Below are 13667 nucleotides of genomic sequence, written 5' to 3'. Positions count from 1 at the left end.
AACAATAAAATCCTTGACCATACAAAGCAGAGACCAAATCAGGAATAAGAGAAGCAAAATCTGAAACCACATGTGAAATAACTGTCCCCTCACTAAGGTTTTAATAAGAAAAAAATCTTATAGAGAAAAGCCAAAGATCATGCCCCCAACAGAGCCTTTCCAAAAAGACAATGCTCATATAAGTTTAAAGTAGTTCATTTAACTACTATCTAGTACCTAGACTATCTAGTACCTAGACTCTTCCTCATTTTTGCTTCTGAATGCTTATTATTCCTACTGAAGTTATGGCCTGGTAGTTGATCTCACAGTCCATTAACAAAGTTTCAGGTTTAAAATGTTTTTTAAAAGGGCATGATCTCGGGGCACCTGGGGCGGGGGGTGGGGGGCGCTCAGTTGTTAAGTGTCTGCCTTGGGCTCAGGTCATGATCCCAGGGTCCTGGGATTGAGGCCCACATCAGGCTCCCCGCTCGGGGAGAAGCTTGTTTCTCCCTCTCCCTCTGCTTGCCGCTCCCCCTGCTTGTGCTCTCTCCCTCTCTCTGTCAAATAAATAAATAAAATCTTTAAAAAAATAAAATAAATAAAAGGGCATGATCTCATACTACTTTTTGAAGTATTTGTATTCCTTTATTCCCTATTTTACTACAGTCATGCTCAAAGGGGCACTTCTTTCTCCACAATGGGTTTAGGTTTTCAAAATCTCTTTATCCTCTGCTCTTTCAGGGACCTAATCAGGTGCGTCACCTGGTGGTTCAAGTCACAGCCTTGTCAGCCTTGGCCAGGGAGGAGCTGGTCCTTCCCAGTCAATTCTGAAACTTCAAGGAAATCTACATTGTGAAGGGGCTTTTGATGAATTTACGAGAAAGGCCAATATGTGCTAATGATCACTGCATTTTCAGAAGTTATAGTTCTGTCTGGTCTGGCAACTAAGACAACTATCCTTTAAGTTATTTTTTGTAAAACCAAAGAGAACAATATAAAGAAATAAGTCCTAGCCAGAAAAAAAAAGGGAGGGTTTCTGCTTCAGCTCTGCTAATTCTTCTTTCTGAAGAATGATACGTGGGAAGAAGCTGATGGATTCTCTTTTCCCCTAGCCTCCCGTGTTAGCTGTCAATGGTCAATATGCATGCCACTGGAAATATGGGTATCTGTGAGTGGTACTTCAGAGCTGAGTCTTCAAGAAGGGATAATATCATATATTTCATATTATGACTAACACTGAGATTCTAGTAACAACACTCATGCTACTATAAACTACTCTGTCATGTATAAATCCCATGACCTGAGCTAAATGAATCCTATTCTTAGGACTCCTACCTTTAGCCTCTCATCTTCAGAAAGCCATCCATGCCCTGCCTTTCTTTGAAATTATTTTTTTACTCATTAGCGATTTGCTGCTTTATTTTTCATTACATCTATACACCTCAACCAGAAGAGCATTTTATTATAATTATTGAGTCACCTGTGCATACTAACAAACTATAAAATTCCCCCATGTGTGCCTCTAAAGTGAGGTCAGGAACCTTTCAAAACAACCAGGTCAGTTAATCTTCAGACCCCCCTTTTTCCAGCACTGGAGAAGAAAATATGCAGGCTTTTAAGAGGACCCATAGGTGAGGTGGGGGACAGATATGGAGGAGGCCAGCCTTTTCTCTGAAAGAATAGATCATGGTTAATATGTTTTGGTTTGAGAAGGCTTACCAAAAATGTCTCTCCTACCTTGCCTGAAATCACTTTCATATTGTCACATAGCTCGACAGTCTACAAGCTAGATCCATCTGAGTTAACACATTTGCTTTTAAGATGCCAATATGCCCAGTAGGCTCATTCAATTGCTTTGTTTCCAAAGTCAAACTGAGATCAACCTTCACACACAAAATATGACTATGAATATGGGAAGAAGAGAATGGATTTTGCAGCAAGCAAGACCTCATTGTAGAATACTAAGAAAATAAGGTCTTCAGACAGCCAGTGGTCAGCAACAGGGCAATGTAAATAGGAATTTGAGGCAGGACGAGAAAGACTGACCATATTATGGGCCACTTTTTGGGCCACTTTTAGCTCATTTTAATCCCCAAACAAGACTACAAGGTGTTATTGTATCCTGTTCCTTTTTTTCACAAATGAAAAAGTGGAGCTCAGAGAGGTTGTCATTTTTCCAAAATGTCTTGGTAATAAATGGTGCGGGTGGAATAGGATTCAGCTGTGTCTGCTCCAGACTCTGTACCCTTAACTATAGTGAGCATTTCCTGGAACTGGTCAGTGGGAGGGGCAGGCACAGCTCTGGAGCCAGGGTAGAAGCAGGGGCCACCAACACTGGGTTCTCCCTTGCATTCTCCCCTTTTCTGAATTGCTCAAGCCTAATCTCATCTATAGTCTCTTTAATTGCCTTCTAGAATTCCATAGAAGAGTGAACTTGGGAAAATGCCACTTTTTTTTTATCATACTCTGATAGAGAATAATCAGTGTAGCATAAACAAAGTAACAAAATTTTGAAAATATGGATTCCATTTTCTTTTGGTCCCTCACTCATATATTACTGCATGAAGGTTAAAAGCATGACCATAGCATCAGACTACCGAATTCAAATCCCTACTGCATCATTTGCCACCTGTGTGACTTTAGGTAAGCTCTCTAGGTCTTAGTTTCCTCATCTGAAAAATGGGGATGATAAAAATGTCGACCTCATAGGATGGAGGTGATCGTTCAATGAGATAATGTATATAAAGCATATCTGGCTTAGAATGAGCACTTAATAAAAGCCAGCTATAGATTGCTTTACTAAAAAACCATTTTTAGAATCTAAAAACTTAGGTTGCTTATCTTCATATATGAATATAGAACATATTTATTTTTATTTTATAAAATATTTTACTGATCATTTAATGTAATAATAAAGCAGAATTTTAGAGACAAAGGGTAATTACATCTTTTAGCAAAAATTTTTTTTCAAGGGGCTGAGGATTAAAGTATAAATTGCACCATTTTAATGTGGGTATTTTCTCAAATTTAGAAATATTCTTAGGATTATAGGGGCCTGTGGTCTAAGTGACTAAGTATTGCAGTTTGGCTTAGATTGCCCAAGTTCAGTAAATCTAGACATTAAAGAGTGCTATATAAATTAATCTTGATTGATCTACAAAGGTATCTCTGCAACTTATGTCTCCTTAAAATCAGTTCCATTCTTTAACACCATTCCATTATGCTTTAGTATGTAGTTTAATGGTTTTTCCTTCCCAGTATAAAATATAAGCTAAGAAATAACATGCTTAAGGCAGCATTTTTGATCTGGCAGTCTTCAATTTTACAGTCAAGAATGTGTTCAACAAGCCAGAGATGTACAATTCCCCAAGCAGGTGAAAAAATGTGCTGGTGAGGGCTGACATGACAGTTTTCATACTATTTTCAATGCATGTCCTGTGCATCTGTTCTATATCTAGGAATATATTTTTATATTTTTTTTCCTAGAGAAAATTAAATAAGTTTTCTATGTTTAGTTTCCCAGTTATCATAAAATATGGAAAAGAAAATATATAAATTAAAGGCCAAGGAGATACTTATCTGAGTACAAAGCAGTAAAATTTCAAGGCTGGTTATAAACCTAGACAACTTTTGTCATCCTTACAAGTGTCTCTTCAAACAATGATGATATCACCACCCATAATGGGCATGGAGTAGAACCTTGTGTTTATTTTGTTTAAATTAATACATTCATTCATTTGTAGATAAATTTTGCAAGACTCTGAAGTCTCCTTTCAAATAAAGGCAATGAAAAATTAAGAACTCATTTAGTTGGCACTATAAGTTTTGCCTTGAATTTAACTGGATTCCAATTAAAACTCCAATCAGCTTAGAGATATGATACCCATTACAAGATGTCTTACTTTTAAATATTTTAACGACACCATTTTATACATACATAAATACAAGAAAACAGAGCCATATATTACTGTTTGATTATAATCTGAGGCTTTTAACAGATATTTAACATTTGTATAGACCACCCATGTGTTTGTAATTATTATTATATAAGTATTATTAAAAAGTATTATAACAGTCATTTATTTGTGATCTTTTGGAATTTTAATTAGTAAAGACAATTGAGTAAAAAATGCCCCTGCTACTCTATTCTAGTAAAACACTTCAGAAAGGAAAAATTTAACTAGAAAATAGGGCATAATCTTAATGATTTCTATGGACTGAATGTCTGTATTTCTTCAAAATTCATATGTTTAAGCTTAAATCCCCTATATCATGGCATTTGGAGGTGGGGCCTTCAGGAGGTGATCATGAGGGTGGAGCCTTCAGGAATACTATTAGTGACCCTACAAGGATATTCAGAGACCAGAGCTCTCTGCTCTCCACTATGTGAGAATATAACAAGAAGATGGCCATCTGCAAACCAGCAAGCAGTATCTCACCAAACACTAGATCCACAGGAGTCTTGATCTTGGACTTCTCAGCCTCCAGAAATGTGAGAAATATGTGTTTGTTGTCTAAGTCACCCAGTCTATGGAGATTTGTTATAGTAGCCCAAACTGACTAAGACAATAATATTCTTTCAAAAGTATTCATTATTCTTCTCCTTGACTTCCTCTTCTCCTTCCTTTTCCCTCCATTTCCTTCCTTTGCCATCCTGAGTAATTCAACCATAAAGACATTAGATGGGGCAGGCAAGATGAACATCCACTTGGGGAAAAGGGGTAGAATGCATGGAGTGACAAGGCCTAAGGAGGGTGATGAGGGATAAGATTAGAGTTTCAGAAACAAACAGGGTGAGAAGGGCATCCATGCTGGAAGGTGACCTGGTATAGGATGTCATAGTTCAAACAAGATGAGGTGAGGCAAAGCAGAAAGAAAGGAAGTCCAGTGTGGTGAATTAAACACCAAGCAGGGTGAGGAGGACATCTGCCAGGGAGGCTGCCTAGCACAGTGTGACAGAACTAGGCAATTTGAGGAAGACAGCCATGAGGGGTAGGAGCTGGCCAGGAATGGGGCACCAGAACCCAAGAAGGGTGGGGGAGGTCACGCACATTGGAGAACAGCCTGGCACAAGGAGTTGGAGCCTGGGTAGAGTGAGAAGGACATGTGGGTGGGGGGAAGGGGGCTACAGAGCCATTGGAAATTTATTACATATGGGGGAAGTGATCAAACAAACACATCAAAGATAATGGGAGCCAACTTCTTCAGTATAAGAAAAGAGAGTTATAAATACAGAATGTGAGAAAACTAGAATATAATCTACAGGGTTGAATCAAAATAGGTAGAATCGGGCCAGGTTTTCAACAGCTGGCTAACTAGATAGAGACATAGTAAGAAACATACATGCATGTGTGTGTGTATGTATGTGTCTGTGTGTGTGTATGTCCACTGAGAGGGCCTGAGAACAGTGATATCCCAATAGCAATGAGCACACCTAGTGCGAGATCTTGCTTTCTAAATACTATTCCTCAATAAAGGAACCAGGGATCCTTGGAAAAATAGTTGATAACAAGGCTGAGGTAGGGAAAGTGAAGATGAATGTGTAACATTTTGTCCAGAAAGCAAAGATATGCTTATAGAATGATAGGGACATGTCAAAATGACACAGAAGCCCCCTTGGAAAATCTAGGAATATCTTAGCATAAAAATAAAAAAATAATAATAATTGAATATAACTTATTAAATAGGAAACCATGAGTCCATATAGATATAAATAGATAAATAAAAATTTTTTTGAAATTTAACAACAAATGGGATATTTGCATAGTTTCAACATACTTCTCCACAAAATACTTATTAATTACAAAGGTGTGCAGAAAGTACCTTCAGAATGGAGAAGTTTAACAGATAATACCTTTAGTCAAATGATGAAAGTGAGCAAAATTGTGTACCACCTGTATCACCAAATCTGATTATAATGAAACATCTGAGAATCCTGCAGTGAGTGGCATTCTTCAAAAGAGTGGTATTCTGTAATCTTCAAAAGTGTCAGGGTCACAAAAGAAAAAAATAAATAAAATTTAATTTAAAAAAGGGAGGAGAAACTATTCCAGATTAAAGGAGACTAAAGGGACATAACAAGCAAATGTAATCTGTGATTCTTAACTGGATCCCTTTTCTAAAAAGGCTATAATTAGCAATTCTGGCAAAATTTGAATGAGATCTGAGCATTAGATAGTAATACCAATCTTAATTTCTCAATTTTGATATTTATATTATATTATATATGAATATAAATTTATATTTATATTATTATATTATGTTGAATAATGTTCTTGTTAATAGAAAATGCATATTAAGTATTTGAGGCTGTAATGCTCTATGCTAGGAATGAAGAGAATATAATTTAATTCCCCTCATTATTAAATCTTAAATTCCACTTTCCACTACATTCCTCCTGTATATTGAATTTTCTTTATGTCCAGGGAAGTCCTATTACAGATTCATTATGGAAAAATTCACATCTAGACAAAATAATTTTCAGCCTTCATTTCTCATCAGGTTAATAGTAGTCTTCCTTCATGGTCTCTTTCTTAAGGAAAGAGATTAAGGAGAAAGGGATTGTGGAGAAAAATTAAAATAATATAAAATATACGTTAATCTTTTTTTTAAAATGTGGACAACAGTACTCTTTTGGCTTGTCTCCTATGCCTATGGTTTGAGTTAAACAAGTGACAGGGATTAAGAAGCACACTTGTGATGAGCAGCAGGTGATGTATAGAATTGTTGAATCTCTATATTGTACACCGGAAACTAATATAACACTATGTGTTAACTAACTGGAATGAAAATAAAAACTTAAAAAAGGTAAAAAAAAAAAAAAATTTCATAAATTAAAAAAAAATTAATAAAACAAAATTATTTTCAAACTGACCACACAGAACAGTTGAATCAAGCCAAGAGCTCCCCAACACCATCACTGTACCACTGTGCTATATGTTCAGCTAAATGTGACTATGGAGGCTTTAGTTGAAAGAACCCGAACTTCTGAGTTAGACACACCTAGAATTGAATTCTGGCTTTGTTATCATTGGGCAAAATACAAAAAAAACCCCTTAACTTCCATTTCCTCCATTTGAAAAAATTACCAAAATGAGATCCAGCTCAAAAGGTTGTGATAAGAATTTAAAGAAATAATGTGCCTATAAAAAAAGAAAGGTGCATAAAAGTTCTCTTTAAATAGTTGCTACTACCATTTTTATTCTCTCCCAGGTACATAGAAGATTCTCATTTAAATAGTTGCATTACTATTACTATATTCTCCCCATCTTTTTCTAATATACCTGCCTGTTCTGAATAATTTTTAACTCTTTCCAGCTACATATTCATGAATAGTAGATTAATGGAAAAACTTCTTTTTCAACTGTCTTTAATTCTTTGTGCCCCTAATATTGCTCATTATAATGACATATTTATGACACATGGTCTCCTAGAGAAGATAAGATGGGGAAAATGAGGGGCTTTCCTGAGGACAGTTGGGAGAAAGGCATGGCCAAGCTTTGGTTTCTGAAAGATGATGCCAAGTTTCTGATGTGTGGACTATTTGCTCTCACGTCTGTTAAAAATTAATGCTGCGTGTATGTTATGTCATTGGAATAGATTCTTTTCATTAATGGACATATTCATATACATAGAAAATCAATGGTTTTAACAAGTTCTTGAGAAAGCAGAGGTGCAAATGTTGATATGTTGATGTGGATATTTTAAAAGAGTTCTAGACAGATGGAATTTAGGTTCCTTTTAACTTCTTGGCCAGTATTCCTTGTCACGGCAGACATACTGATGCACTAATCTTGTCATATGTCCCAACAGATTTGGTTAACTCTTCAATAAAGAGAATGAGCAATCTTGCCATTGAGGAAGCAAATTTTGCATAATGACTAAAAGTATGGGCTTTGTCTTCAGATTACCCTAGATTCAAATCTCATCTCTATCTCTTTACTATCTATATGATTAAGTAAGTCAACTGAGTACTGATTTCTTCAGCAATAAAATGGACATAATGATAGCAAGCTCATGGGGGTAAGTGTTCTCTCATTTCACACTTACTGATTATACTTAGCACACTATTAGGCACATGGCCATCGCTCAACACATTGCAGTAGTTCCAGCTGTTCTTTTAATTGTTCATAGAAGATAATGGGATAAGTGGGGAATCAGTCATCTAGCCAGGTTTGAAATCCAGAAACCCATTTTATGGTAATTCTCAACCACAAGTTCTTGAAATAGCAGGTAGACCGTAAAGGTATAATACAATTTAGTTAACACATCCATGGAATAGAGGAGAGAATCTAAGTCCCTAGGTACTCTTAACTGGTGCTCTAACCATTCACTATTACAAATAAAAAGCAACTGTTGTCTCTGCTCCTAAGATAAGAGTCTAAAGAATGTAAATGGCCACAGGTATTTTTTAGGTGGACAGACTCTTGGTATTTTGAATGCACAGAGCTGGTACAGTTTCTTCAGCACTGAGGCCCTAATTGAGTCTGTAGATATCTTGTCTGGAAACTTTAAAAACTGGTTGGCTTGGTAACCAGGAAACGGTGATTATTTTGCAAACCTTAAGTCAGGCTTTCGGCCAATGCCCATCTACAATAGTGAATGGTTAGTGCACCAATCCTTAAAGCCTGAATACAAGCCATAAACTAAAATGCCAGGCAATAGCCAGGGACTAGCACTGTGTGATCAATAGCCCCAGTCCTGGTAGATTTCCAGCCTTAATATTCTGAGCCTGTTGCAAAAACAGCAGCAAGAAATCTGTCATTGGGACATGCTAGGTCAGGTTCATCTGCTGAAAGGCTGATGATTAATGTAAATATATCAGTCAAGGAAGTAAGTGCTTTATTCTGGCAATTCTTCTGAAATACATGGTAAGAGATTCAACAGAAACATGGAAGGAAAACATGGAAGCAGAAACAACTTTGAATTTCTTCCTGAAAGAGGGGCCAAATGATGTTGCTCATCACATCTCAAGCCAGAGAAAGTTTTTACTGGATAAAGGCAGTTACCATCTGGCTACCCTGGGCCACATCTCAGTCAGACCACCAAATGGTGCAATAATCTTGCCAAAACCTAAGTAAACTAAGAACAAGTGTCCTCCTTAGCATCACAGAAGAGTTTAGAAATAATTAAAACTAGTGTTTTCTGTGTCACCTATAAAAGGTAACACCAATATGGAACTTCAGCATCATCCAATATAGCAAGAGGGGGCAGAAACATTAACTTCTCTGGAGTTACCAGTCTAATTTTGGAAATAATTTAACATAGATTAAGTACAATGATGACTGACAATCTCACTTACAAAAGTGTATTTTATTCAATATTTCATTATTCCCTTTTATAGATTTTATTTTTAAACTATTTTTATTGTTCTATTTAATAAACATTTACATAGCATTTACTTTGCCAGGTATTTCTAAGCCCTTTACAAATATTAGCTCATTTCCTCCTTTAATAACTTTAAGAAATAGATACCCTTATTAACTTCATTTTACATATGAGGGTATTGGCAGTGGTGTGGTTTGAGTTTCTAAAAGAGTTTCTAAAATCAGTGAAATAAAAATACTCAAGAAGACTCTTGATTTCTCTAAAAATTAACATTCTAAAATGCAAAAAGGAAAACAGCATTCTTATCAGCATAAAACAGGCCCAAGAATCTGAAGCCCAGAGTATAAAATACCCCAGAAAAGCTGTTATAATGCCAAGTCCTGGTTTTTTTTTTTTTTTAAAGATTTTATTTATTTATTTGAGAGAGAGAGAATGAGAGAGAGCATGAAAGGGAAGAGGGTCAGAGGGAGAAGCAGACCCCCAGCTGAGCAGGGAGCCCGATGTGGGACTCGATCCCGGGACTCCAGGATCATGGCCTGAGCCGAAGGCAGTTGCTTAACCAACTGAGCCACCCAGGTGCCCCCAAGTCCTGGTTATTTTAATGGCATACTTTTCAACTAAAATTTGGTAAGGTAGATTCAAATGACAAATAGCTTTACACTCACTACCCATTTCCCCTTCTAGCATTCGTGCTCCCTCTCTCTCTCTCTTCCTGTCTTTGTTTTCTTCTATGCCTTGCTTCTCTCAGACTCCCTAAAAGAAGTAATTATCAGAGGACTTTTCTCCCTCTGATAAACTGCAGGGGCTAATAAAGAGATTGGGAAGAGGGGTACAATATATGAAAGGACTTAACTTCAAAGGCATAGCACATCAAAGTGACTTGCCAGGAAGTCAGGAGATGTTGCTGAACTAAGCTGGGGCAGCTTCCTTCTCCTCTCACCTCCTTGCTCAAACCACCACTCAGGGGAAGACTCCACAATGGAAGGTATTTCTTTTTTTTTTTTTTTTTTAAGATTTTATTTATTTATTCATGAGAGACAGAGAGAGAGAGAGAGAGAGGCAGAGGGAGAAGCAGGCTCCCAAGGAGCAGGGAGCCCGATGCGGGACTCGATCCCAGGACCCTGGGATCATGACCTGAGCCGAAGGCAGATGCTTAACCATCTGGGCCACCAGGTACCCAATGGAAGGTATTTCATAGCCCCAGCCGTCTGCCTCCCTCTGCACCAGCTGGGGAGAGTGATAGATTTATAGCAGGTGTCACATCTTTTATTTTGATTAAGTAAATGCTCTCAATAGATATCACTGAATAATATTATCACCTATTTCTCTTGGGGTTTCTTTCTCTTTCTTGAAGTATTTGACAGTAGTTTTCAATTTAGGTAGCATAAATGCAAGAAGGATTTCTGCCAGTGTAGCCTAGTGTGTTGAGTGATGAGACTAACAGATGAATCATCTGTGATGTCATCAAAAGTGTATTATTGAGGGGCGCCTGGGTGGCTCAGTCGTTGAGCGTCTGCCTTCAGCTCAGGTCATGATTCCAGGTCCTGGGATCGAGCCCCGCATCGGGCTCCCTGCTCCGCGGGAAGCCTGCTTCTCCCTCTCCCACTCCCCCTGCTTGTGTTCCCTCTCTCGCTGTGTCTCTCTCTCTGTCAAATAAATAAATAAAATCTTTAAAAAAAAAATTAAAAAAAAAAAGTGTATTATTGAAGCTGCAACAACACATTTTATAAGAAAGGAAACAAATGAGCTAAAAAGAACCTATCATGCTACAAAACCAAATGAAGGCTTTAGCTTCAAAATTGGGCAGTGTTGACAATATAACATATATCCAGATGGAAACTGAAAGGTTCTGATTGTCACACCAATTATTTCAAACATATGGGCTTATGTTGTCACATAAATGAAGCATTTGGATGCTTTTCTTTGTCACTTTTCATCCATATCTTAGCTATACTTACGTAATAACCTCAGAATTGTTTATGAGTCTGTCTTTCTCCTTAGTACCAAGGTCCGTTACCCATTTCCCTTTGCATCCTCTCTACTTCTCAGCCCTAGCCCTGTCCACAAGAGGGATGAATAACACAGAGAAAATGTAAATGAAGACCTTTGTGTGCAGCTCTTTCATGGCTTGAAGTTGATCTGGAAGACAATGCTTTGGCATGCATTGTCTAATTCCAACAGGACAGCCCATTTCATGTCAAACTTGAGAGGATTTTTGCTAACAGTTTGCTTTGCATCTTATCTTTCTAAGAATGTGAATTGGAATTATAAGCAGTTGATGGCAACGAAAGTCTATGCTACTTTTTACTCAGTCTACCAACTACGTGATTCCATAGTACAAACAAAGTAATAGGAAAGAATTTAGGGACAAAATATCTTCTCTATGTCTTTGAAGACTGAAACGTATGACTGACTCATGCCCAATGTTATGTTTAAGGACTTAGAAAAATCCAACATTAGACTTTTAGTGCTATCATCATTTTACAGCTGCTGCTAAAACCTGTATTTTTCTAAACCTCCTATAGCTTTGGATTTACAGGGCTATCTACAATAGAGATTTACTTCCTAATGTGTTCAAAAACTGTAATAAACCACTACTATTGTCAGCTGAAAAGCCCAGAACCTAGTGCAGAGTCTGTTTCTTTTCCTTTGCTTCTTAAGACAAAAAAAAAAAAAAAGTGCTAATTAAATTATATGGTCGTGTCATTTGGCATAGAAAAAGCATTTGACAGAATCCAATACCACTCATAATAGAAACTCTCAGTAAGTTAGGAATAGAGAGTTGTTAACCTCAACTTGATAAAGAACATCCACAAAAAACCTATGCTAACATCATACTTAATGATGAAAGGCTGAATGCTTTCCCTGTAACATCAGCAAGGTAAGGATGTTTGACCTCTACTCTCACCACTCTTATTCAATATACTACTGGAAATTCTAGCCACTGCAATAAGGCAAAAAAAATAAAAGGCATATAAATTGGAAAGAAAGAAATAAAACTGTCTCCCTTTGCATGTAACATGGTTATCTACAAAGAGAATCCCAAGAAATCTACAAAAATAATCCTAGAACTAACAAATGAGTTTGTTCAATAAGGTCAAAAGATAACAAATCAACATAAAATATCAATCACATTTCCACATACTAACAACAAACATGCAGAAACCAAGATTAAAATTGTTCCAAAGGAAATTAAGTACTTAGGTATATTCAAAACACAGCATGTACAGGATCTATATACCGAAAATCACAAAATACTGATGAAATGAATCATGTCCTAAATAAATGGGGAGACATACTGTCTTCATAAATTGGAAGACTCCACATGGTAAAGATATCAATTCTTCACTAGATCTATAGATTTAATGTAATGTCTATGCCTATCAAAATCCTATTGAAAATTTTTTGTAGGCATAGCAAGTTTCTTAAAAAATTCATATAAAAAAGGCACAGGTCTTAGAATAGCTAAAACAACTTGACAACAAAGAACATAGTGGAAAAAATCACTCTGATATTAGTGTTTATTATATAGCTATAATAATCAAGACAGCACAGTCAGTGGAGGGACAGAATCATAGATCAATGGAATAAAATAGAGAACCCAGAGATAGACTCACACAAATATGCTCAACTGATTTTTAACAAAGGTACAGAAGTAATTCAGTGGAGGAAGAAGAGCCTTTTCAATAAATGGGGCTGAAAATAATGGTGCCTCCAATCACAAAATGTGAATCTCAACCTAAACTTTACTTCTTATAAAAAAAAATAACTTAAAATGGATCATAAACTTAATTGTGACCCATTGGACTTGTGTAAATATAAAACTATAAAACTTTAAAGGGAAAAAAGAGAAAATCTTCAAGATCTAGGACAAAGCAAAGATTTCTTAAACTTGACAGGAAAGCACAATCCGTAAAAGGGAAAATTGATAAATTGGACTTCATCAAACTAAAAAATGCTAACCATACAATAAAAGGTTGATAAATTCTACTACATAAAAATGAATAATGATACATTACAAAACATCCTAAAGAAAGTGAAAAGGTAAATCAAATACTGGGAAAAGATATTTATACACATTAATATCCAAAATATATTAAGAACTAATTCAAATGAAATTTCTAAGTCAGGCAACTCAAAATAAAATGGTCAAAACTATGAAGAGGTAATTTTATGGAAGAGAAAATACTAAAAGCCCAATAAACTGAGAAAGAAGTCTAACTTGGTTAATAATAAGGGAAATGAACATGATACCACAACAAGATAGTATTTAACATTCATTAGATTGGGAAAAAGTTATGTCTGATACCAACAAGGCTTGGAGACAACATGAAGCAAAGGATATTCTTATACACAGCTGG

The 13667-nt window shown here is 36.4% G+C and overlaps 1 pseudogene; it reads left to right on the top strand.

Annotated features, from left to right (window-relative positions):
* The first annotated feature begins 2555 nt into the window (after positions 1 to 2555).
* The window catches only part of LOC118009657, a 28948-nt pseudogene continuing 17836 nt past the window's right edge, over positions 2556 to 13667 (top strand).

Source organism: Mirounga leonina, unplaced genomic scaffold (assembly GCF_011800145.1).
Source record: "Mirounga leonina isolate KUSES-001 unplaced genomic scaffold, KU_Mleo_1.0 Mir_127, whole genome shotgun sequence".
NCBI lineage: Eukaryota > Metazoa > Chordata > Mammalia > Carnivora > Phocidae > Mirounga > Mirounga leonina.
Note: the sequence above shows the minus strand (reverse complement) of the source record. Positions and strands in the feature narration are given on the sequence as shown.